The 27,292-nt window shown below is 41.3% G+C and overlaps 1 protein-coding gene across 1 annotated transcript in view; it reads left to right on the top strand.

The window, feature by feature from the left end:
* NCK2 (NCK adaptor protein 2) overlaps nucleotides 1–27,292 on the top strand; it is a 73,746-nt gene that overhangs the window by 4,360 nt on the left and 42,094 nt on the right. The gene's annotated exons all lie outside the window — the stretch shown is intronic.

Raw genomic sequence — 27,292 nt, 5'->3', positions numbered from 1 at the left:
TCAGGATGTATCTGAAACAAAATGGAAAAATCGCATTTGTCTTCTATGTGGAATGGTTCATATCTGTTGAATGCTTGCTGGTAGTATCATTGCCTTTATGAAGTGTGATATTTTAAAAATTGCCATACAGCGCTAATTAGGAATGCAGATACTTGTCATCAGCCACTATCATTATATTAATTTTTAGCAGCTCAGATGATATGACAAGCAACTTATTCCTTGGATAGTTCTGTCTCTCAAACTATATTCTTGTGGCTTAACATACCATTTGTCTGAGATTGTCACACAATTCATGAGCTGAAATGACCCCAGGGCTTAAATGTGCTAGAATTAATGTTTGCTGTAAATATCATGCCTTGGTATATTACACATAAATTCTCTAGATAATATCTAGGTTACTGAAGTATGTAGGAATTTTTTTAAAAAACACTGCGTTAAGAGGGGTGCATGCTTCGGAGCTGAAATATACTACCAGCTGACAAAGTATAATTTCCACACTGTGTACTGAAGTGATTTTATTTAAGATAGTTATGTGCTCAGAATTTTGGGTATTTAAAGATACCACTTAAAACAGTTTGAGGGCAAAAGTAGCCATGTGTTCTCCTAAGCTCTGATAGTGATTTTTTATTTAATCTTTGTTGGATAATAGAGATTTACTGTGATTTATTTTTTTAAAAAAATTCTGCAGCATACATGTGAAGATGTAAGCTGGAAATCATATCCAAATCATGACAAAAACAGTCTGATTAGAGGCAGTGATATTTCATGACTAGTATGGCCAAAGTGTACCCATGTTTCTCTCTTGGAGTTAACTTCAACCTGCATTATGTGGTTCCTACTCTTTTTTTACATTTAGAATAGATTTTAGGCTTTAAACTAGTGAGGGAAAGTCTGGGATGACTTAATATCTCAGTCCTGCGCCCTTGATGCCTGGGCATAGTACAGTGAAAAAAGTACTTCTATGGAAGATTTCTGTGACGTTTTCAAGATACTCCTGTTCTGCAGGAAAGAGGCTAATGACATCTGGAAGTTTTTATAAGTAATTGCTGATTTTTAGGATTTTCCACAGTTTTCTTTAAAAACTGATGCAGCAAGAAAGATTTCTAATTAACATCTTAGTAATAATTCTTCAGAGTTATTCTAATTCACTTAGACACATATGCAGACACATATCCTTTGTGCTACATTTTGCACACTCATATTCATGTTTATACATTAGTGTTGATACAATTCAGGCCCGTAGCCATAAAATTTTTCATGGGGGGGCCCCTAGGATAAAAAGCTAGGCCATGGGGCACAAAATGACATCATAAACGTTTTAAAAACTGGGCCCAGACGGGACATGTGTCTCCCCCAGCAGGCCTCCCTCCCTCCTCCGGACCCACGCTGTGGCTGAACTTGCCCTCCCTTCACCCTAAGGAAAGAGCTTACCAGCTCTGGACAGCACTTCAAAAAGGCTTTCCCCCTTTCTCTCCCACACAGAGCAGCGGTGTGAAGCTTCAGCCCCACACAAAGAGAAGAGCAGGCCCGTCGTAATACTCGCGTGCTGACATCAGCCTCTACCCCACCCCCAACCAATCCTGAATCACGCTGCCCAGGTATATCCTAAACTAGAGGTAGAGTGGGAGGGGGCCACAAAGGAGGCAGAGGAGCACTGCAGGACCACACTGCAGGCTAGTCAGCAGAGCCAGAGCCTCAGCTCACCTGCGTCAGGCACCCCCCAGGCCAGGAGCAGGGCAAGGAGGGGGCAGCAGGAGCTGAACCGCCGCCCTCATCCTGCCTTCCCCCCTTTCCCTCAGAGGAGAAGGCCACAAGCAGCAGGCACATTGCAGAGGGCTCTGGAATAGAGCAGAGAAGTGCTACAAGCGTGAGGTTTGTGTCTTATCAGCTGGGGGAGTTGCTGAAAACTTCTGAGTTTGTTTGAAGGGCTGAAGGTGAAGGTGATTGAAAGTGATTGCTGCTGATTGATTAGGAGTGGCTGTGTTCCCCACCCTCTTTGCATTATTAAGCTGCGCCTTGCCAGAGGTGCGAGCTGAAGGGCAAGAGCTGAAGGGCTCTTGGCCTGTGGCTCTTAGCCTGGTGGCTGTGTAAGGACCTGGAACCCAGATTCCTTGTGTTCCCAATAAGGTAAGTAGACTCTCCAGGCGGGGAGCCACATAAAAAAACAGGGTTTAAAAGGGGACTGTATATTTTTAAAAAGCTATCATGAAGGTAGAATGCCAGCAGGTAGAAGACTCTCGGGGACGTGTTAGATGAGCCGCACTCTGAACGTGGCAGCCCCGTTGCTGCCAGGAAGCATGAGGGTCGAGAGGGAACAGGGCACCGGGATGAGTATAAAGGGGATGTGCCCTCAGAAGGGACCTCTTCTTCAGTTGGTGAGCGGAAATCTTCTCGTGCCAAGGAACCATCCCTGGGCAGGGAGAGAGGGGGGAGGGTCTTGGTAATTGGTGAGTCGATCCTTAGGCAAGTAGACAGCTGGGTGGCAAAACTGCGTACTGACCATATGGTGACTTGCCTGCCTGGTGCAAAGGTAGCGAACATTATGCGTGTAGTAGATAGGCTGATAGACAGTGCTGGGGAGGAGCCAGTGGTCGTGGTGCATGTTAGCACCAACGATGTGGGGAAATGCAGTTGTGAAGTCCTGGAGGAAAAATTTAGGCTGTTAGGCAGGAGACTTAAGGCCCGGACCTCCAAGGTAGCCTTCTCAGAAGTGCTGCCTGTTCCACATGCAGGGCTGGAGAGACAGGCACAAATTAGAAGTCTCAATGTGTGGATAGACGATGGTGTAAGGAGGAAGGGTTTAACTTAATTAGGCACTGGGATGCGCTTTGGAACAAGCGGGAGCTGTTCAAAAAAGACGGTCTCCACTTGTCCCCGGATGGAACCAGGCTGCTGGTGCTTAAAATCAAAAAGGTGGCAGAGCAGTTTTTAAACTAAATCTTGGGGGGAAGCCGACAGGAGATGAAACGTCTCTGGTTCGGGAGGACTCATCTCAAAGAGATGAAGGGTTAGCTGTTACTTTTCTACTGGGTAATGGATCAGAGTTGTCCACTGAGATGGTGACAAACAGTATGGACTGCCTGCCAGAGTCTCGAGGCGGCAGGAGGAAGGTGGCGGGCCTAGCTTGCCTGGGAAATTATAGATGTTTGTACACAAATGCTAGAAGTCTTCGAAGTAAAATTGGTGAGTTGGAATGTTTAGTGTTGGGAGAAAACATAGACATTGTGGGAATTTCAGAAACTTGGTAGAATGAGGAGAATCAGTGGGACACAGTGATTCCTGGATATGTTATATCGGAAAGATAGGGAGGGAAAGGTTGGAGGTGGCGTGGCTCTGTATGTCAGAGGGGGCATACGGTCCAGTAAGACTGAGGTCAGAGAATTAGATTCCCTTCTGGAAATGCTTTGGGTTGAAATAGAGGGCCCAAAAGGAAATTTAACTATGGGAGTTTGTTATCGCCCACCAAATCAAAAGATAGAGGACAACTATAATATGATGGAAGCTTAAAGATAGTGGCTAGACGTAAAAACTGTGTCATCATAGGTGATCTTAACTACCCGCAGATTGAATGGGTCAATATGTGTTCTGGTTGAGAGAAAGAGACTGAGTTTCTTGATGCTCTCCATGACTGTGCTATGGAGCAGATGGTCTCTGAACCTATCAGGGGTGGGGCGATACTGGATTTGGTCCTAAGTAATGCCCAAGACTTGGTGAGAGATGTAAAAGTGATCACACCGCTTGGGAGCAGTGACCATAATGTTATTGATTTCACCATTTGTATAAATAGAGAGTTGCTCCAAAAGACCAGCATGACCACGTTTAACTTTAAAAGGGGTAAATTCTCTGAGATGAGGAGGCATGTGAAGAGGAAACTGAAAGGAAAGGTAAATACAGCTTCCTTGGGGAAGCTTGGAGGCTATTTAAAAATACAATCCTAGAAGCTCAGATAAAATATATACCACAAGTTAGGAAAGGTACAAACAGGTATAAGAAAAGGCCTGCATGGTTAACAAACAAAGTAATGGAAGCTTTAAAAGGTAAGAAGGACTCTTTTAAGCAGTGGAAAGCTAGTCCAAGTGAGATTAATTAAAGGGAACACAGGCAGTGGCAAATCAAATGCAAGACTGTGATTAGGCAGGCAGAAAGGGACTATGAGGAGCATATTGCAAAAACCATAAAGACCAACAATAAAAATTTCTTCCAATATATTAGAAGCAGGAAACCAGCCAGGGAGGCAGTGGGGCCCTTGGATGACCAAGGGGTCAAAGGATTACTGAAGGAGGATAGGGACATGGCTGAGAAGCTGAATGCATTTTTTGCCTTTGTCTTCACTGTGGAAGATGAGAAGTGTTTGCCTGCTGCAGAACCACTTATATTGGAAGGGGTGTTGAAAGACCTGAGTCAGATTGAGGTGACAAGGGAAGAGGTCCTACAACTGATAGAGTAATTAAAAACTAATAAGTCACCAGGTCCAGATGGTATACATCCCAGAGTTCTGAAAGAACTCAAAGTTGAACTTGTGGATTTTCTGACAAAAATATGTAATCTTTCATTGAAATCTGCCTCTGTTCCTGAGGACTGAAAGGTAGCAAATGTCACCCCCATCATTAAAAAGGGTTCCAGAGGAGATCCGGGAAACTATAGGCCAGTCAGCCTGACTTCAATACCGGGAAAGTTGGTAGAAATCATTATCAAGGACAGAATGAGTAGGCACATTGATGAACACGAGTTATTGAGGAAGACTCAGCATGGGTTCTGTAAGGGAAGATCTTGTCTCACTAACCTGTTACATTTCTTTGAGGGGGTGAACAAACATGTGGACAAAGGAGACCTGATAGATATTGTTTACCTTGACTTCCAGAAAGCTTTTGATAAAGTTCCTCATCAAAGGCTCCTTAGTAAGCTCGAGAATCATGGAGTAAAAGGACAGGTCCTCTTGTGGATCAAAAACTGGCTAATTAATAGGAAGCAGAGAGTGAGTATAAATGGGCAGTCTTTGCAGTGGAGGACGATAAGCAGTGGAGTGCCCCAAGGCTCTGTACTGGGTCCAATGCTCTTTAACTTGTTCATAAATGATTTGGATTTGGGAGTGAGCAGTCAAGTGGCCAAGGTTGCAGAAGACACTAAATTGTTCAGGTTGGTGAGAACCAGAGAGGATTGTGAGGCGCTCCAAAGGGATCTGTTGAGGCTGGGTGAGTGGGCGCCAACGTCGCAGATGAGGTTCAATGTGGCCAAGTGCAAAATAATGCACATTGGAGCCAAGAATCCCAGCTACAAATACAAGTCGATGGGGTGTGAACTGGCAGAGACTGACCAAGAGAGAGATCTTGCGGTCGTGGTAGATAACTCACTGAAAATGTCAAGACAGTGTGCGATTGCAATAAAAAAGGCCAACGCCATGCTGGGAATTATTAGGAAGGGAACTGAAAACAAATCAGCCAGTATCATAATGCCCCTGTATAAATCGATGGTGCGGTCTCATTTGGAATACTGTGTGCAATTCTGGTCACCGCACCTCAAAAAGGATATCATAGCATTGGAAAAAGTCCAGAAAAGGGCAACTAGAATGATTAAAAGTTTGGAACACTTTCCCTATGAAGAAAGGTTAAAACGCTTGGGGCTCTTTAGCTTGGAGAAACATCGACTGCGGGATAACATGATAGAGGTTTTCAAGATTATGCATGGGATGGAGAAGATAAAGAAGTGCTTTTCTCCCTTTCTCACAATACAGGAACTTGTGGGCTTTCAATGAAATTGCTGAGCAGTTGGGTTAGAACGGATAAAAGGAGGTACTTCTTCACCCAAATGGTAATAAATTTTTTGGCCACTGTGTGTTTGACTGGATGAGCCATTGGCCTGATCCAACATGGCTTCTCTTATGTTCTTATGTTTTTACTAGACACACCCAGCTCTCTCTGCTCCCCACCCAAGCTGAACTCACCCTTCCCCCTGACAGCTCGGCTCATGAAGTGGGGAGGCGGCAAGGGTGGCTGTGCTTTTTCCGCAGGGTGCTCGCTGCTGCTGCTTGTGCCCCCAGAGCTGATTGTGAGTGCACCAGAGGGGCACAGGAGCAGAGCAGCCAGCCTCCCACACCAGTTTTCCTGCCTTTTACAGAGCCCAGAATACCGCTTCATGGCCCCTACTCTAAGCCTTACAAGTGTGAAGAAGGGAGGAGGAGCACCGGGGGGGGAGGGGATGGTAGGTGTGGAGCAGCAGAAGAGGAGGAGAGAGGGGATGGCAGCCTGCTGCAGTTTTACCCACCAATCACCTGATCGGCGGTGGGGGGGAGCGTCTGCCTGGGGTATCGTCCAACAGAGGGGCCACAGAGCTTTAAGGGGGAGTTGAATGGAGGGGCCATTCCCCCCTGTCACTATGGGCCAGATACAATTAGAAATAAATGGTGTTCTAGTTTATGAAAAATCTGTTAATGAGGGATGTAATTAACTTTTGTTGTTTATGACAGCTGCACGGATATACTATAGATATACTTGGAATTTGAAATTTTGTAGAGAAAAAATATGCACACTCTTTAAAGAGCTGATGACACAGAAGTCTTGCCTCGGTTAGAACTAATAGTGTATCAGAAGCTCAATGTAAATTCCTATTTAGAAAATATTTATATATACAGCGTTCTTCTAAATATCTTTATACCCAAGTTTAATGGACTTCTGCACATTCTGATGTTGGGGAGGATAGACTGGCTGTTGGTATTCTTACTGAGTTTTCCCAGCTAGTATTAGAGGTCAGAAACTTGTGGCGTGTGAAGTTTCATGGCCATAATTCTAATGATTTAAATTGTCACAGTTTGACTGGTCCCTCTGCGTAACAAGGAAGAATGCAGAACAAGAAGAAATTAGTCATTGTATGAGGTGATTCTACGAAGTTTAAAGTACACATCCAAATCTTTGAAAATGTGTGCAATATCAAGGCAGTAGTCCTTAGACCAGGGATATCAAACTCATTTGCTATGAGGGCCGGATTTGACATAAATGAAACCTTATCGGGCTGGGCCATGTGTATCATAAAGTATAATGCTAGCTAGCGGACGTATAAACTTTATGAAAGGGCACAGACACACAATTAAAGATTTTTTAAAACTTAAAATAAAACATGCTTAAAATATTAGCACTCTTGCAATATTTTGTTTTACAGTCTCTGATAAATGTCACTTCTTGCTATGAATTATTGCATCAAAAACTGCAGACAGTGTCTGTGCTGTACCAGTCTTGAATATGTGCTGTTCAGGTGTGCACATCTGTAAGTTGCAAACCTACTTTTGATTCATTGACATTCATTACAGACATCTCATGGTCAGTGTTTTGAGCCTAAGAGGAACATGAAGCAGCTGGGCATTGTGAGCTTTTGTACTGAAGTTGCTTCACGTACTAGACAAGAACATGTGAAGGCACCATGGCACAGACTGAGGGCTATGTGCCTGTCAACAAAACTATAATTTCCCCCAGAAAAATAACTACAACTAAAAAAAAATACAACTTCCCCCCAAAAAACAAACTACAGGAACAGAGAGACAGCCATGTACAGTGGTCAGTGTCAGCCTACTATCTGGAAAGTCTAAATTCAAGACCCCCCCCCCCTTTTCAAAGGAAAATGTGAAAGAAAAATTAAGGAAAATTTGCTGGAGCACACTCTCAGCCTAATGCTGATATTTCTCTTCTAAATAGTTCACATGCTTTCCTATTGAGAAAGACTAGAGGGCATGAGTACAGTGAAAAAGAGGAGGGGAACCCAGTTACACCCAACAAAACACACTCTCTCTCTCTGTAGTAAGCCCAACAAAACACTCTCTCTCCCTCTCTCTGTAGCAAGGCAAAAAGCTCATACCTTCACTAAAACATCGCTAGTCTTAAAAGCACTCTTTGTAGCTCTCCTGATGGTGGGGACTATGAAAAGGAAGCTCTGGCTCTTTCTTTCCTTCCCTGGGGCACGAGGAGGGGGAGGAGCCTCAGCCATTAATTAGAAGGAAGAGAGGCTTGTCTCAGTAGCTCTGCAGGGTGATTAATTGAGCCTGGCAAACTTAATCACCCAACAGAGCTATAGAGCCAAGCTTTCTCATTGGCTGAGGCTGCTCCTCCCTCCTCCCTTTGGGAAAAGGGAGGGGGGAGAGGGAAAGGCTGCTTTGCTGCCTGGCTTATCCGGGGAGAAACACAAAATAGCGACAAAAAAAAAGCAGGTAAGGAAAAATGAAACAGATAACAGCCCGTTGCTAGCCTGATTGGAGCCCTCTGCGGGCTTGATGCAGGCCACGGGCTGTGTGTTTGACACCCTTGCCTTAGAAGATCATCTGCGTTCCCTTATCTTTTACATGCACACAAGATGATGCCCTACTGTTGCTGTGTGGAGTTTGCAGAAATATAATGCAGAGTCACGTGCAGTTTGTGCACCCTTTGACCAATCATGTGGTAACAAAGCTAAACTGAAAGCCATAGAGACAACAAGGGAAAAGCAGAAGTTATAAAGGGTGAAAGAATTTTTGTCCCAAATCCCGCCCTCCTCCTTCAGTTCCTTCAGGCATCTGAGTAAATGCTCCTGTGATGTTTATTGCATCTTCTGAAACAGGTCTTCCTGCGCTATTGAAAAGCTACAGTTGTATTGTAGTCACTTTCCCCCCCTCCCATTCTCTTCTGTCCCTGACTTCTTCCTTTCATGGCTTCCACTAGATAGTTTTCCAGCTTTTGAACCATCCTTTTTACTTAATTTTCCAACTTTTGAATCATCCTCTTTACCTGCTAATTCTAGTGTTCCAAGTTGCTGTTAATGGTAACAGTCGGCCTGGCTGTGTGTTTCTGGTCAGTTGGCAAACTGATCATCTAGTACATATTCTTGTTTTCTTCCCTTTTCTTACTAGGTTTCAAAGATAATTAAAAAAACCCAACCCAGGATAGAAACATTGTTCATAGTTGCAGTTATGTGTGGTGTTAGTCATACAGTGCATACACGGAAGAAATGGAACAGAATAAGTAATTTAATTGTTAAGTATCCAGGCAAAAACAGGATTAGATATATTGCCTCTTGACCATATTGTAGCTTTCATTTTAAACTGTATTCTGTTTATAACACAGAATAAATAACACATTTTCTTCTTGGAGAACAGGGGTCAATAGTAGCATTTAGAGTCTAGACAGTACACAGTGAAATCCCTTAGAAAATAGGTAATGGTGTTCCAGGAGATCAGTAATAAAACAGCAATATAAAATATTTCTGAGTTTTGTCCTTGTATGTAAGATCAAGGTTAAATTCTTACATTTCAGAAGTGAATTTCTTCAACAAAATTATAAAGGCACTAGGGTTCTTTTAAAAAGAAAATAATCTCACTTTTATGTAGAAACCAATAAGTTTCTAGAACAAATTGGGTCAGATCACTGTCTCATATCAAAAGTTTGATACTGGTAGTGAGTTAAACAATGTAAATAAATTATACAATGAGAACCACTGTGGTGTAGTGATTAAAGTGTTGAGCTGTGATCTGGGAAACCCAAGTTCAAATCCTCACTCTGCTGTGGAAACAAACTGGATTACTCTCGACTAGTCACAAGCTCTCAGCCTAATTTACCTCACAGAGCTGTTCTGAGGATAAAGTGGAGGAAAGAAGAACAATGTAAGCCACTTTGGATCCCCAGTAGGGAGAAAGGCAAGGTACAAATGAAGTAACTAAATAAAGAACAGCTACAACAGACAGGTGACTATGCGCCATGGGATTTCTTTCTTCCCACACAGCGTAAGAGTCCATTTGTTGCTGAGGAAGAGTCTTAGTTTGTTATCTTCCTTGCCTGTTGTGGAGAATCTTGGACAGAGCAAATTTGATTCTAAGAGATGTTTGGACATTACAAATAAGAGATGAGCTTGACCTTCTCTGATGTAATGTGCACTGCATGCATATTGGTAATGTCTGTCCACAAGACTTTGATTATTTCTAAAGTGCATGCATTTCAGTTGTCCTGATCCCTCCCCCAACATTAAAATAAGCATAATATATTTTTTTATATCACTACAAAAAAAAAATCTTCGGTGCGCTCTTTAAGCAGGGGATTACAAGACCTTCTGTTCATAAGTAGTCTGGTGACTGAGTTATCCCCATATCTCCTATTCTTTTGGAAATGTGGCAATGAAATTACAGAAAGGGTCACTGCCAAAGGATTAAAGAAGGGTTATCCTAATGTCCAGTTGATAAAGGTCAGTGACAATGGGGTGTGGGGAAATTTATTACAGAATACCATACAATGTGTGCATTCATCAAGATCTAGTTACGGTTTCTCAAGGTGCTAGGGAGGCGCTTCTTGGCACTTGTCTGTAGGATGGATTTTGATTTTTAAAAAAACCTGCCACTATACTAGAATTGCTTAATATTTTGTTGGAAGTAGTAAGAGGGAAAGAGCTTCAATATTAGGGACAGAGTAACGGACTAATCTCAACCTTGTTAAATCTGAATTGACAACAATCCTTGTTGACAGGCTTCTGGAAACCCGACACCTATCACCTGCTTGTATGACCTTTGCCCCTCTTGGTTGCTTAAATCTGCTGAGGTGGGGGCAGACTGAGAGACATTAAATGCTTCCCAGAGAGACAAGATGGTCACTCCAGACCTTAAGCAGGCAATGATATGTCCACTCCTAAAGAAATGTACTCTGAGTCTGGCCCACGAGAGTTGAATAATTATTGTCTAATCTCAAATGTATGATTCTCAGGCAAGGTGATGGAACATGCGGTAGCTGACCAACTTCAGAGATTCCTTAATAAAGTAGATTATTTAGATCCATTCCAGTGTGTTTTCAGGCCTGATTATGGGACAGAAATGGCCTTGGTTACCCTGGTGGATGACACATGCTGGGATATAGATGGGGGAATGCAACTCTTTAATTCTCCTGGAACTCTCAGTAGCTTTCAATACCATCAGACAAGGGACTTACTACTTCCATCCAATCTTACCTCAAAGGTAGGTTTCAGAGTATGGTGCTGTGGTACTGTTGCTCTGCCTCTTGGCGTTTAGCCTACAGTTTTCCCCAAGCTTCCATCTTGTCCCCCATGCTTTTCAACATCTATGTAAAACCACTGGGGAAGGTTGTCGAGAGATTTGGACTGAATTGCCACCAATATGTGGAGCACTCTCAGCTCTATCGCATGCTTTCAGCAGACCCCAGGGAAGCAGTAGAAACTGTGAACTGGTGCCTGGAGTCAGTTTTGGAATGGATGACAGCTAACAAACTGAAACTTCCTAACAAAAAGGAAGTACTACTACTGGGGAAAATGTTTGACCCAGGAAATAACTTATCCCCAATTTTGGGCGGGGTTGAACTCCCCCTAAAGAAGTTGGCTTATAGCTCAGGTGTGCTTCTGAACCGAAACCTTCTGTTGGATAAACACATGGTAGTGTTGGCCTTGACTTTCAGAAAGCTTTTGATAAAGTTCCTCATCAAAGGCTCCTTAGCTCGAGAATCATGGAGTAAAAGGACAGGTCCTCTTGTGGATCAAAAACTGGCTTATTAATAGGAAGCAGAGAGTGAGTATAAATGGGCAGTCTTCGCAGTGGAGGACAGTAAGCAGTGGGGTGCCGCAGGGCTCAGTACTGGGTCCCATGCTCTTTAACTTGTTCATAAATGATATGGAGTTGGGAATGAGCAGTCAAGTGGCCAAGTTTGCAGATGACACTAAATTGTTCAGGGTGGTGAGAACCAGAGAGGATTGTGAGGCACTCCAAAGGGATCTGTTGAGGCTGGATCAGTGGGTGTCAACGTGGCAGTTGAGGTTCAATGTGGCCAAGTGCAAAGTAATGCACATTGGAGCCAAGAATCCTAGCTACAAATACAAGTCGATGGGCTGTGAACTGGCAGAGACTGACCGAGAGAGAGATCTTGCGGTCGTGGTAGATAACTCACTGAAAATGTCAAAACAGTGTGCGATTGCAATAAAAAAGGCCAACGCCATGCTGGGAATTATTATGAAGGGAATTGAAAACAAATCAGCCAGTATCATAATGCCCCTGTATAAATCAATGGTGCGGTCTCATTTGGAATACTGTGTGCAATTCTGTGTGCAATTCTGTGTGCAATAAACCTCAAAAAGGATATCATAGCATTGGAAAAAGTCCAGAAAAGGGCAACTAGAATGATTAAAGGATTGGAACACTTTCGCTATGAAGAAAGGTTAAAACGCTTGGGGCTCTTTAGCTTGGAGAAACGTCGACTGCGGGGTGACATGATAGAGGTTTACAAGATAATGCATGGGATGGAGAAAGTAGAGAAGTACTTTTCTCCCTTTCTCACAATACAAGAATTCGTGGGCATTCAATGAAATTGCTGAGCAGTCAGGTTAAAACAGATAAAAGGAAGTACCCAAAGGGTGATTAACATGTGGAATTCACTGCCACAGGAGGTGGTGGCGACTACAAGCATAGCCAGCTTCAAGAGGGGGTTAGATAAAAATATGGAGCAGAGGTCCATCAGTGGCTATTAGCCACAGTGTGTGTGTATATATACATATATGTGTGTGTGTGTATACGTATATATATATATACACACACACACACACATATATAATTTTTTTGGCCACTGTGTGACAGAGTGTTGGACTGGATGGGCCATTGGCCTGATCCAACATGGCTTCTTTTATGTTCTTAAGGATGGTGTTCACTGTGGCCATTCCTGGGCAAAGATCTTGCCACTGTGATGCATGTCCTGGTAACATCTAGATTAGATTACTGCAGTTTCTTCTACATAGGGCTGCCCTTAAAGTTACAGTTAGATTAGAATGCCGTGGCCAGAGTGCTGAATGGAGAGAGTGGTAGAAACTCTTATCACTCCAGTCTGTTTCCATCTATACCAGGTTTCAGTTTGCTTCTAGGCTCAGTTCAAAGTGCTGCTGCTGATCTTTAAAGACCTGTATGGCCTGGGACCAAAAGACCTTATAGACTGCCTCTTCTGGTATGTGTCAAGTTTCCGGACTTCTAGTGTGAACCTACCTGTACACTAGGGCTTTTTTTTTGTAGCAGTAACTCCTTTGCACATTAGGCCACACACTCCTGATGTAGCCAATCCTCCTGGAGCTTACAGTAGTCCATGTCCTAAGAGCCCTGTAAAATTTTGGAGGACTGGCTACATAGAGTGTGTGGCCTAATATGCAGAGGAGTTCCTGCTACAAAAATAGCCCTGCTATACACTCTAGTCATCTTTAGAAGCCATGCTTCAGTTTCCCACACCATCTGAAACTAGGGAGGTGGCAAGTCAAGAAGGGACTTTAGCAACAAAACTTTGAAATTTCCTCCCTAAGGAGATTTGTCTTTCTCTACCAGTCTTTCACCAGCAGGTAAAGGCTTTTTTGTTTCTTGAATGGCTTCTTAGTAATGGTTACTGGGTCTCTTGACAATCGTTGTGTTTTTAATTGAATTATTTTATAATTTTAATTTATTTTTTTTCTTTGTGCTGCCTTGTGGACCCTGATAAGGTGGCATAAAAATGTTTTAAATAAACTGTATGTGAACTCTCCACGCACTGACAACTTCTGGAGGGTGGGGCATTGGAATGGGAACATCACTGGTGCAGCAGTATTACTTCTATATGCTGCCTCCCATGCTAGGAATTTCCCCAATCTTTATGGTAAAGACCACAGAGATAGGGGAAATTCCTAGAGTGTTGTGGACATGGTGACTGGAAGTGATGTTGCTACATCTGTGCCCTCTCCTCCAGTTTTCTGCCAATGTGGGAGTGGAGGAGAGCCAGTGAAGGCAGGAGGTTGCGTGCCAGCCTATTTCAGTGTGGGTAATGATGCTATGCAAATACGCAAGTCGTAGCTTTATGTCTTGGAGGCCAGTCATTTAAAGTAAGGTGGTGTGAGCTGACAATAGGGTTGGGGAAAGTCAGAAAAATGTAAACAGGTTCTCCCTTCCAGTAATCAGTCACCGTCTTCCTACTCTGGTACTTGGCCAAGAAGTCTCCTCTTTGCTTTACCTTTTCAACTATTCCTTTCCATGAAGAAGCAACAGCTGTCTGTCAGTGCAGTTATTTTTGTTTCCTTTATCCACATTCTTTGCCATGGACATCCTCAAAATGGATGCTTTTTGTTCTAAATTATTCCACTTGTGGAACTGCCTTTCCTGCAATTCCTGTCCTAACCTTTCACCAATTGCATATCCTTGACCTAACTCCTGCCTGCTAAACAGACTCTTTAATCCAACGCTCCTTTCCTGAGGCTAGCCTTGAGTTGTCAGGGTGGATAAATAAACGCATCCCTAAGCCTTCCTGAAGCTGAACTCTGCCCACACCCTCGGCATAAAAGTGGAAGACAAAGGCAAATGTCTTCATATGACTTAATAGATTGTATCTTTAGACTGTGCCTTCCCCAGCCTCTTGCAGGAACACAGTTGTTTTTGTAATCTGGCAGGGAGTGATAGATGGGCTAGGTGTGACTGGAAACATGCAGGCTTGAGTTGTAGTGGGTATTTCTCGGTTGGTTCTGTTGTACTTGCTGCACTGAAAATAGCTGAAGCTGCTGTTTGTGAATATTGCAGGCAGATATGCTTCCTAGATGGTGCAAGTTTGACCAGTTTAATTTCTAGTTAATCTGTAATAATACAGAGATGTCAACCTTTAAATACTGGTGGTGATTCTGTGGCTGATTATATTGCAAATAACATCATTTTCAAATTTCAGTGTCCTTTACTCTTCTTTGATCTACATTTCCTTCTTTTGTTATGTTCATGCCCTGTTTAAGAACATAAGTGTAGCCATGTTGGATCAGGCCAATGGCCCACCCAATCTAGCACTCTGTGGCACACAGTGGCCAAAATCCAGGTACCATCAGGAGGTCCACCAATGGGGCCAGAACTCCAGAAGCTCTCCCACTGTTGCCCTCTAAACACCAAGAATACAAAGCAGAGTCTAGTGGCAACCACTAATGCTCTGTATGTTTATCCAGTCCCCTCTTGAAGTTGTCTGTGCTTGTAGCTGCCACGACTTCCTGCAGCAGCGAATTCCGCATGTTAATTATTCTTTGGGTGAAGAAAGACTTCCTTTTGTTTGTTCTAAGCGTACTGCTCTTTAATTTCACTGAGTACCTACGAGTTCTTGTATTGCAAGAAAGGAAGCACAGTACTACTTTCTCTACCTTCTCTTTCCTTTGCATAATTTTGTTAACCTCTGTCATTTTTTGTTTTTATTATTTACAAAGAAGGAAAGCATTCGTATATTGCTAACCTCTGTCATGTCATCCCTCAAGCATTATTTCTCCAAGCTAAAGAGCCTGAAGCTCTTTAATCTTTCTTTATAGGAAAGGTGTTCCATCCCCTTAATCATTTTAGTTGCCCTTACAGTCCTCCCTGGTTCTCACTGCACTGAACAACTTAGTGTCATCTGCTTATTCCCAACTCCAAATAATTAATGAAGTTAAAAAGTGTCAGCATCAGACCTAATACCAAGCCCTGCAATACTGTACTGCTTACGAACTTCCACTATGAAAACTGCCCATTTGCACTCACCCTCTGCTCTCTGTTAATTAGCCAGTTCTTAATCCACAAGAGAACTTACTTCTTATCCCATGACTGCAGAGTTTACTAAGGAGTCTTTGATGAGGAACTTTATCAAAAGCTTTCTGGGAGTCTAGTCCAGAGGGGCTACATGAAGCCTAATTCTCCCAATACTAGACTTCTCATCATTGGACTTTTTCCATGAAGCAATTCTAAGACTATAGAGCATGCTGCCATCCCCTTTCATATTCGACAGCAGTTGTCAGTCTTTTCTACTCTTAAAGGTCAGAGCAGGTTGGGGTATTTTTACACAGAAACAATCTCTGAGTAGCAGATTTTTCTGCAGCGTTGCTTGCTGCAGCAGAATTCTGCTGTCATTCATCTTTTCCTAAAGCTTCAGTGCTTTTTTTGTTTTTGACAAACAATGGCATTTTGAATATTTAGGTTTATGTTTTATACCCAATATTAGGTGGCTTTTATTTGTTCATTTGTTACTGAAAATTGGTTGTAATTTTTTTCTGTGCTTCCTAGCTTAGCTTTTTCTAATGGAATGAAACAAAAAAAAATTAACTGTAGAAGTGTACAGTTCTGAAGAATAATTTTGGTGGGAATCATGTGGTTGGTTTTCAGTATGTACTAGAATGATAAACCTGGCACATAATTGGGTAAGCATATGTAATTTTTGCAGGAAAGCAGATGCACTGTGGGTATAGTGGTTAGATAGTTTCACTAGAATTGGAGGGAGCCTGTTCAAATTCTGTTCTTCCATGAAGTTCAATATGTATTGTGACCAATGTTCCCTCTAAGCTGCAGAGTCTTGTGAGCAAAAATTCTACTTTAAGCTACTGGCATTAAAGTTGTGAGCTACTGGCTTTAAAGTTGTGAGCTACTGCATAAATTAATGTGCTCTGGGGTCATCCTTCCTGAGCTAAGACAAAAATGTGTGAGCTGGAGGCTAAAAATCTGTGACTCATCTTAGAGGGAACACTGATTGTGACAGTCTGATATTTTTAATAACACTACCTTAAAATTACTATTGAAATGCATTAGAACATTACTTCAGACAAACCATAGACCCAGTCACATTCTTCAAGCCTGACTTACTTCTTAGAGTTACTGTGATAATGCAATGCTGTTCTGGGTCTTTAGGGAAATGGTGTGATAAAAATTAATAAAAATTGGTGTGTCTCCTCTCTCTCTTTGATCTTGAGATTGTAGAATATTTAAGTTCCTTAGAACAAAGGAGATTTGCGTTTTCCCACAGTTGTACTTTTTTTCTTGACCCCTTGTATTCTTTAGGAACAGTTATGCTTAAGAGTAACTTCAAGATAATAGCAAGTCAGCAGCTTTCCAGTCAGTGTAGTTGTAGAAAATTCGTGGCATGGATAACCCAGATGAGCACGAACAGGGAAAATGGAGGTTCATCCTGGTACATGAGGTCCCATGAACCAGGATGAACTTCCCCTGCTTCACAAACCGGTTCGGGTTCATGAGGTTCATGGATCTTCCCTCCTACCTCTCTGCTAGGGGCAGCTTCCTGAGGCCAACAGAATGAAAGGAGGGAGAGATTGTCCAAAAGCCATTTAATGGGAATGTTCCCTTTAAATGGCTTTTGCAAGCATGCAAAGAAAAACAAAGAAGGGAAAGAAACTTAACCCAAAAACTGGAGTAAGAAACCTAAAAGGTTAATATGCAATTAAAGGGCCGAACATTAAAAACAAAGTGTAAAAAAATCATAAATCAACATACATGTATTTATTGTTGAAAGCTAAAACCATTTAAGGGCCCATCATAAGCTTCTATCCTATGTAAAATCGTAAAACCTCAATGGGAACCCAGTCAGCTTGACGTGACGCGTTTCGACCTAAATTGGTCTTCTTCAGAGGTCAGAAAGGTAAGTACACATATTGGTTCATAATACAGAACAGAATAAAACAATAGAACATTGCTGGACCGCAAGGAAATTTATTGAAGTGACAAAGGCTTAGAGATATTCTTGAGGCGTCTTGTTCTATAACCTTATGTCTTAATCAAGAGCATACCTATAGCATTCAGTGTTTTTTGTATGCCACATGGTCCAGAATCGATCAAGTAAAGTCAGAGCCTATGCGCCAAGAGTTGTGTGTCCCATGAACCAGGATGAACTTCTCCTGCTTCGCATACCGGTTCGGGTTCATGAGGTTCATGGATCTTCCCTCTTACCTCTCTGCTGGGGACAGCTTCCTAAGGCCAACAGAATGAAAGGAGGGAGAGATCGTCCAAAAGCCATTTAATGGGAATGTTCCCTTTAAATGGCTTTTGCAAGCATGTACCAGACAGAAGTGGAGTCCAAGCAGCAAAATGCCTTCTCAGTTCATCCATGAATCATCTCATGGTGGTGGCAGTATGGCTTGCAAAAAACCATTTAAAGGGATCCCTTTAAATGATTTTTGCAAACCACACTGCTGCAGAAGAAATTTAAATGGATTTTAAAATGCCTTCTTCAAACCCCACTGCTGGTGCCAGTGTGTTGACATGAAGCACATGACCCACCTGGGAGGTTCATGGGGGTGGGATGGCACAACCCAAGGTTCACAAAACACAAACTAAGCCTGGTTTATGAAGAATTACAGTTCATAATTCAGTTCATGTGCATCCCTAGCGGATAAAACACAAAAAGAGAATACACACTTTTCTTCTCTGGGACTGTGGGGAGGAAAAAGGAAGATTTGACTACTTATCTTGAGGTGAACAAACTATACAGCTCCTTTTCTGTGAAACATTTTCAAAGGTTGACTCCTGCTTTTGAGAGCAGGGAACGAGGTTTAGCAATCGATGGCTCTGTTTTAAATCTGTCCTGTTTTGGTTTTACTTAACAGTTTACTAATATTTTAAACAGAGTTTAAATAGTTTAAACTAATCTTTTAAACAAAGTATTTAAAAACCTTCCCTGAGTGTGGAACTTAGTAGGATATAAAAATGTATTCTTAGCTGTCTTTTCTTCTTCTATCTGAGATGTTTTATTGCGTGACAGCAGTACAACACTGAATAAGAAACTAATTTTCAAAGTAAAAAGAAACCCAAAGAGTTTTTGAATCCTAGCCTTCAAAATAACCAAGAGCAAGCTGAGTAAGTAGAAAGATCACTTATTCAGGTAATGTTTTGTCAGGGGTATCATGCTGAGAAACCATAACCCATCTGACACATCCTTGATAGGAAAAGGCTGTCTTGTCGTTATTTCATATAAGCACAAATTATAACCGCACATGGTCCAGGAGAATACAATACAGTGCTATAATGGAAAAACAGCAACTTTATTAAAATGGTTACAACTCAGTGTGTTGCTGTTAAGGTAGAATCAAAGTCTCTGTGGTGCTGTGGCCTAGAGTGTCGCACATACATATGGGAAAATTAGGTTCAAAACGTGAGTTTCACCATCCAGCTGCCTTTTGTGGCCCCAGTAAGTTGCTCTCTTCCTATTTCATGGTAATTACTGGGACGAATTCAGATCATTCTGGGTATGCTTAGAAGCTGAAGGAAGGAAAAATTATGCAAATATGCCAGGTAATTCAGAGCTCTGTTATCAGTTTGGAGGACTCCAGGAGGTAGTTTCATTGCACAAATATCTTTTTCACAGATTTGACAACCTGAATTAAGGTGTTTAATTAAAAGTTTTCTCTTTGTGAATTTTTTTTAAACTTTGAGTTTACTAAGATGTTACTGCTAGTCAGGCCTCAGATTCAGCAGGAGCTCACAGGAGCACAGCTCCTGAACCTTTCTGAGGGTTTCCTCTCTTCTTCCCCACCTACCTTGCCATTGAATAGTAGGTGCAGCTTCATAACAATCCCTGGATTAGGAGAATGCGCAGCCAGCCAGCCACCAGGAGCTTTGCCATGCCTCCAGCAGCCTTCATTAACCCCTGGGGAAGCCCACACCACCCTTTCTCCACTTACGTGATTTTGGACAGCAAGTGGCTTGCTGGCCTTTTGACTGGGGAGGGCGGAAGCCAAGGAGATCTCTAGCCAGCCCAAGCAGGCCTCGCTCACCCGGGGCTCTCTCTTCTTGCATTGGGTTGCTTTTGGCTGGGGAGGGGGTGGCATATGCTAATGAGTTATGCTAATGAGCTCCACCACCTATTTTTCTACAAAATTATTCCTGCTTATTAGTTTGCTTGTGAATATTCACATTTTAACCTCATGGACTAAATAGTCCCCACCATAATGGTGAAGTCTTTAGAGACAGCATTTATTTTCTCTTCTAGCAATAGTCTTTGATGGCATTTCATGGTTTCCCTAGAAGATTTTTTAAATTTTCTTGAGATCATGAAGAAGAAATTAGGAGCTTGGATAGCTCTCCCCCCCCCCCCCAGCTTGATATTTCTCTGTGTACTTTTTTAGCTGTGATGACTTGACACAAGTAGAATGTAGACATTCTATATATGTCCCTCCTCCTTAAAAGCTAAATTGGCCTTTTATGTTAGGACTTAGCTGGGACCCCCATGACTGGTAAATGTCATGGTGCTGTTACTAGCTACCATGAGGACTTCCTGTTGAACATATGAACATATGAAGTTGCCTTATACTGAATCAGACTTTTGGTCCATCAAAGTCAGTATTGTCTTCTCAGACTGGCAGCGGCTCTCCAGGATCTCAAGCTGAGGTTTTTCACACCTCTTTGCCTGGACCGTTTTTTGGAGATGCCAGGGATTGAACCTGGGACCTTCTGCTTCCCAAGCAGATGCTCTACTACTGAGCCACCGTCCCTCCCCACCGTCCCTGTTCTGCAGCAGTGGATAGAATTGTAGTTTGTTACAGGGGGAAATAAAGGAACATTAGGTAAGCGGTACTCTTTATATTTTTCTAGCCTTGATGAAGTCATTCTCTCAGTGCTCCAAGGGGTAATGCTAGAGCTGCAGGCACAGCCCTTCATAGGCTTCCCTGTTAATTCTAGCATTGGAGGTTGAACATTGGGGGTATAATTCCTCTTGATGATCCCTTGTCAGGATTTCTTCTCCTATGAGGTTAGCTGATTGCATCATCATCATAGGAGGAGGAGAAGCTGTGGTATAGTAAACGATGCCAAGTCTGAGCTGGATCTCTTGCTTGAAATAAAAGTTTGAAGCATTTTTCAGTGTTTTCCTCTGAAAGTGAGGAGGCTCTGCTATCTATCTAAAGAAGAATATTGAGAAAGGCAGATTCATTCTCTTAAGAGCAATATTGTGGCATCTTAAACAGTTTCCTCAACGGAAGCTTTTACTACTCAGACTGCCATTTTAAATTCAACTGATTCCAGGTGTACAGAAAACACTGTGCAGGGATTTCCAGACTTGTGTTTAGGCAGGAAGGTGGTGCTTTTGTCAGCTTGTATGGAGGCGAAAAACTTCTAGGTGCTGTGTCCTGTAGAGCTGATTTCTTGAGATGAGGGAGGGGAGTATTTTGTGTCAGAAGAAATATTGTTGTGTTAAAATAGCTTTTTGGGGTTTTTTGTAAGCAATTTGTCTTTTCTGCCCTCTTGACATCCAATACACTTACATTTGACTATTTAGTAACTTGTGTTACTTATTACTCCCTTGCAGATCCTGAGTGAAACTACATATTCGATTAGGGGAAGAGAGTGCTGACTGACTGGTTTATGCCATATGAGGGAATATGTGTTAATATAATTGGTTATCCTTTCTAACAAAAATCAAACAAAACCAGTGCTTTGTTCAGATTTTACATTTCTTTTGGTGAATGGTGACGATAATGATAGAAAAGCTGATATGGATTAAAGTTGGTGTCAGTAACCTTTTTAAATAAAACCATATTGTCATTTCAGAAAACCAATGCAAACAATGTTTATTTGATACAATGTTTGATATTTGACACAAATCACAAAGTACTCCTTTCAGGTTTTCCTGAAACCTTTCAGGTTTTCATTATGGTCACTTTTCAGATAGGATACAAGTAATCACAGTTCATATGTTTAATGGCAGTTGCAAGGCTCAGTTGTACTACTGGATGTTCAGAGAGACTTTTTTAGCAAGATGTGTGTAGACAGTGCCTGTGCCACTAGGAGTGCATGCATCAGGCTGCTTCTATGTTGCAAGGAAGCTACATAGATATTCCATTACCTCAAAAAGCAAACTTAAATTGAGGTTTCCTGTAAGCAGCTTAGATCAAGCAGAGGATGTGTAAAATTTGTTGTAGTGGCTATATTTTGTATCTTTTATCAGATGAATTGTACATTGGATAGAAGAACAGGTGTGGGTTATACGAGAAAGTTAAAAAACAGCCAGCACCTGTATTTGAGAGAAAATGCAAATAAGGTATGATACTTGGTATGCTTTATCTGAGTAAACTGTATTATATAATTTGAATGATAGTTTTACTTTTGTAATGGTAGCCTATGATATATGAAGGTTCAAGAGAAATCATAATCTCATAATCATAATCTCCTTGCAACTTCAATTTGTAACTGTTAAAAGATCTTTCCTTTGCATTTCTGTTCATATTGTAGCCTAACACTGCACACATAAATGTTGTATGTCTATAATGAAGTGAAGTATTTGTTTTACTGTATTTATATGTTTGATGTTGGTTTGGGGGGGATGTTCGGTATCTTCTCTCCAGATACCATCAGTGCCATGGGATCAAGGGCTGACATATCTTAATCATGCAGCCCTGTGCTGTTAGATTTGTCTAATGAACATGAGACATATAGGGGTAACTTTTTTTAAAAAAGAGCTAAGAGTGCACTCAGATATACCTGACATGCAGTACTTGATTGCTGCTGCATTAAATGTCTTCTATTCCTCTGCTAACAAGTTCACTTTTAAACTTTCCTTGCTTCATCCTCAAGCTGAACTTTCAGATCCTGGCTGAAGGCAAATTCTGGGCCTGTTCAGACGCACAGTTTAATCAGTTGTCGCTACTGTTTCCTACCGGATTAAAAGTGGCTGATCAGACAGCAACATCTGCCTCCCAGTAGTCAATCATTGTTGCCCGCCCCCCCCCCCCCCCAATCCTTCTCTAAGCCAGGTTATTTTGTTACCTGCTCCTTTACGGTGTTTTTTTGAGTTGTCCGGTTTCACCTCATAGTTTTCTCCATCTGGATAGTTCTACTGCGATATTAACCAACTTCCGAATGTCTGGAGGCTGTCTCAGAGCAAAAGGAGCCTCAGACATCTGGCTTACAGTTGCCATTTTTTTTTACTACTTAGCGATATGTACATAACCGCATAACCACGTTTTCTGATTTATTCATATGCGTATGATGTGTTTATGCGTATGATGCACATGTACATAATATTGGGGGAGTGATTTGAATTGCAGTATGGCAGTCTGATCGATAATATCCGGAACAAAGATATTCAGAACTGAACTGGGTCATTTTAACATGGACTCAACATGTTGTGTGAACAGGCCTCTAGTTCATTCTTTCCATATTTAATGATTGGGCTGACACACTGCTTAACCACAGTTAAAAATGGAATGTGTACCAGGATGATCTGGTCTGCATGCGGAGGAGCATGTTTTTCTGAGGTGACTCCTGATTTTGTTAACTGCAGCTGGCTGAAAGACAGCCCAATCAATGTCTGTTCCAAGCCAAAGTCCGGCTATGTTTGTATAAATTAACAGCCATGTTTAAATTTATGCAAGAGTTCTGTGCCCTGAACTGAAAAATAATTTATCCTTGAGCATCCTTGTCTGGAAATAAAGTAGAGAGTGGTAGCACTAAGATTCTGGGATCAGGTCCTTAAGTTCTGCTTGTTCCTTTTTACTGTTAGCACATATTCTCTAAGCAGCACCATAGTCAGATCTTAAAGGACATTGTTTCCCCATAGAACAGCTCCAGTTCTCACTTCTCTTTCTTGTTAAGAAAGCACAACTGGGTTACGTGATAAAGTGGGCAGAACAGAGTGTGCTGGGAGCTATGCTTTTGGGATAACATTCTGGGCTTAGAATATGCTGCTGTAGCTTTTGTTTAGGCTGTGCATAGAAGACACAGAATAGCCAGTTTCTTGAATACCTCCATAGAGGTGAGCATGATATCTCAAATAAGATTTACTGTTTCTCCCCCATTGAACAAAAGTTAGGGTGCTGGAGACTATTTTGCAAAGCTGCTAAAGTCAATATTTGTAACCCCCTAGGATCAATTTGGAACTACTTATTTTCCTTCTTATTAAGGCTTTTCATATTTGGGTAATTATTAATTGAACTGGGAAGTTCCCTCGCCACTTAAACGAGTAAAGAGAAAGCAGGGTGTGTGTTTTTGCTTCTGGTTGCCCTGACTGGGGGTAATCTGGCAAGGCTTTATGCTGACACAGTAGTTGTTAACATTGGAACATTTTGACTGTCCATGCTGAAAATAATTTGAATTAATCCAAATGTGCATTGACAGTATAAGAGCATCCAGATCAGGCTGATTGTAATCTCCCTGTGGCTAGAACATGTTATTGACCTGTAGTTTGTCTATTTTGTGATTACAGCATGTTAGTTTTATTTAGAAACTCTGATTTGTCCTTGTACAGCACTCTGAGAGAAAAGCATTTTAAAACTACAACCATCAGCAAATGGAGTACAACTGTTTATCCCTGTTCCACAATCCATTTGGTTTCTGTGCAGGCACTTTCGCTGTTGTGTATCTAAACACAGACACACTGGCAATCTAAAAATATGCAAAAAAGGATAACTCTGTAACAGGCTAGATATTGTACCTGTTGCACCATCGAGTCTTAATATCCATTTTTGCTGTTTTAAGGATTTTGTTTGCTGTGTGTCTTGCAAGGGATCTGTATATTTCAGCTTAAGCTTGAAGCCTAATGGGAAAGCAGTGATTGGTCTTTGTTCCCGGCATCCTTGGTTGCAACCGAAGATCATTTTACACCAAGGGTGACCTAACCAAATTATATCTGCCAAACCCTTCTTCATGTCACCTTAAACTATTGCAAATTACAAATGTAGGCTTTTCATCTTGCCCAGAATATATATCCTTCTGTGATGATGGTAATGATATTATACATCCATCCTGGTGAAGAATTTTCTTTACTACTTTGTGAGTTTTTAGCTGCACCAAAAAAAGTTTTACTAATGCTTGGAATTGTTTTTTGTTAGATCAACATGGCTGCCTATCTCAGCTCTCGCATGATTATGTATATTTGCCTTGTGCTTTTTCTTTAATAGCCTAGTGACTCTCAGCTGTGTATTAATCTTGAAAATATTTTCCATCAGTCTGTTGTTTCCTTTCTTTTTACCCTTTACTATTCTGTTATAGAAGAGTACTTTCTGCTTTAGGAGGCTACATTGGAGGCAGAGATATAAAAAGAGAAATTTTGAGACCAATGAAGGGAAGTTTTCGGTGGGGGGAGGGGGGAAAAATTTGGGGAGAAATTGAAGTACATGCAGTACTTTCTTCTCAGACCTAAACTAATTTAATTGCTTTAAAGCATAAATGCATATTTTTAATTTAGCATATAACATTGTAGTATTTGGTATATTTAGGTAACTTAGAATTTGGTATATTTAGGGAATTTAGAAATATGAATCCCTCAGTTTTCACCAAGGAAAAATTGTGAATATACCCAATACTAAAGAAAGAGTGTGTGCACACCCTGTGCTGCACCCTATGCTATGCTAGTTCCCCCACCTCCACCCCAGAAGTGGGGAAAATAAGAGTTTAAAATAGAAAACAACTTTTGTAGTCAGTAGTCTCATGCAATCCTAATAAGTCTAAAGCAGATCTAGACATTGCATTAAACTTTACAACATTGAAGACCTTGAATTGTCCATATTTTAGCATATCAGTTTGTGTATAAAATTAGTATATTTTGATAATATTGCTATTAAAATATGTTGTGTGTATATATAGGGATTCTTTAGTGCTGCAGATTCTTAGTTAAAAATATACACACTACATATTTGGAGTGAGACATGTCTCATAGTCACTCATTTCATTAGGGAAAATATTATCTAGGGCGGGTTTTTTTTCAGAGCCCCCTTCCCCATGGGAATCTTTCTTTCTTTCTTTCTTTCTTTCTTTCTTTCTTTCTTTCTTTCTTTCTTTCTTTCTTTCTTTCTTTCTTTCTTTCTTTCTTTCTTTCGATTTTCATGGGACTTCACATCTCTAATTGAAGATCTTTTTCTTCAGCCTGTTTTAAGCTGCATCACTGATTAGAGTTCATAACGTAATTTATTGGAGCATAGCATGCATTGCTGTTTTTCATTTTTGTATTGTATTTCAGTGTAACATTTCCCCTTCAAAAATTAGAGGACTGTGCAACTACATGTACTTGGCAAATACAAGAAATCTCTTTTCTGCACTTAAATGGAATTGGCTAGTAAAGAAATTACAGAAGGTTGCCTAAACTGCATTCTTCAACTCTTAACATTGCAGTGCAATTACAATCACAGCTACAGTTGTGTTATAGCCTAGTGGCTCTCAGCTTTGTATTAATCTTGAAAATATTTTCATCAGTCTGTTGCTTCCCCTCTTTTTACCATTTACTATTCTGTTGTAGAAGAGTAGTTTCTGCTTTAAGAGACTGCATTGGAGGCAGAGATGTAAAAAGTATTAGTTGTAAACTGAAGAAGATAGCTTCTTATAAGTATGCAGGTTAAAGGATGTAAAACAAATGTGTTCGAGATGATCGAGAGGGTCTGCTTGCAGTTTCTGATTTCTCTTAATGGTATGCAAGCCCTTGCATGTACATGTAACAGATGTTATGTTTCCTGCACTCAGTCACCATCTTTTAATTTTGGGTGTTGTCTTGTTGCCTTGACCTGGATGGCCCAGGCTAACCTGATCTTGTCAGATCTTGGAAGCTAAGCTGGGTTGGGCCTGGTTAGTACTTGGATAGGAGACCACGAAGGAAGGCCAGAGTTGCTGCATAGAGGCAGGCAGTGGCAAACTAGTTATGTTAATCTCTTGCTTTACCCCTGCGGGGTTGCCATTACTTGTGACTTGATGGCCTTTTGCACTCCCATTCTTTTAAGATTAACAAAAATTCCTAAACCATGACAAAAGAGTGAAGGTAGTGGTGAAAGTGAACAGAATTCTGTCAGATTTTAATGAATGTTGGCAAGCTATTTCATCTTTACATGTAAGTTCAGAAAAAACATAGCCATTTTATGTACTAGTTTTAACCTTGCATTTTCAATTTGTTGGTCTCTGTCTTTGTTCCAATTGCAGCTTGTTTCCTGTGTACGTACATCGTTCTCATAAAAACCTGAAAGCCTCTGGACCCCAATATCATAGGGACAATGATAGTCCTTGAGACAGTAGTCTAGAATAATTAAGCAACATAGTTCTATGAATATGAAGTGGTTAGATAAGTTTCCTCTTAAAAGTGCACACTTGGAAAGTAATGTACAAAATAGACATGCTGTCTGCAATATAGTAGTTCTCGTGTGCAAATAAAGTGTTAAAAAGAAAAAGAAAAGAAAGATGTTCTTGAATGACATGCCTGGAGTGTTTGATAATGCAAGACTTCTTCCTAGACCAGTTGTGGCAAGATTTGTACTTCTTTAACAGAACAGTATTTTTCAGGGAGAAACCTGCAGAGGTGATAGAATATTAAATGTGTAGGAGGTGCCATAATCCCACATAACACATAAACAGTCTGCTGTCATTTAAAAAAATAAAAATAAACTAGCTAACCAGGAGAGCCAATATGGTGTTGTGGTTAAGTGTGCGGACTCTTATCTGGGAGAATCGGGTTTGATTCCCCACTCCTCCACTTACAGCTGCTGGAATGGCCTTGGGTTAGCCATAGCTATCGCAAGAGTTGTCCTTGCAAGGGCAGCTGCTGTGAGAGCCGTCTCAGCCTTACCCACCTAACAGGGTGTCTGTTGTGGGGGGAGA

This window comes from Heteronotia binoei, chromosome 3 (assembly GCF_032191835.1).
Source record: "Heteronotia binoei isolate CCM8104 ecotype False Entrance Well chromosome 3, APGP_CSIRO_Hbin_v1, whole genome shotgun sequence".
Taxonomy (NCBI): Eukaryota; Metazoa; Chordata; class Lepidosauria; order Squamata; family Gekkonidae; genus Heteronotia; species Heteronotia binoei.
This window is presented reverse-complemented; position numbering and strand designations above follow the sequence as displayed.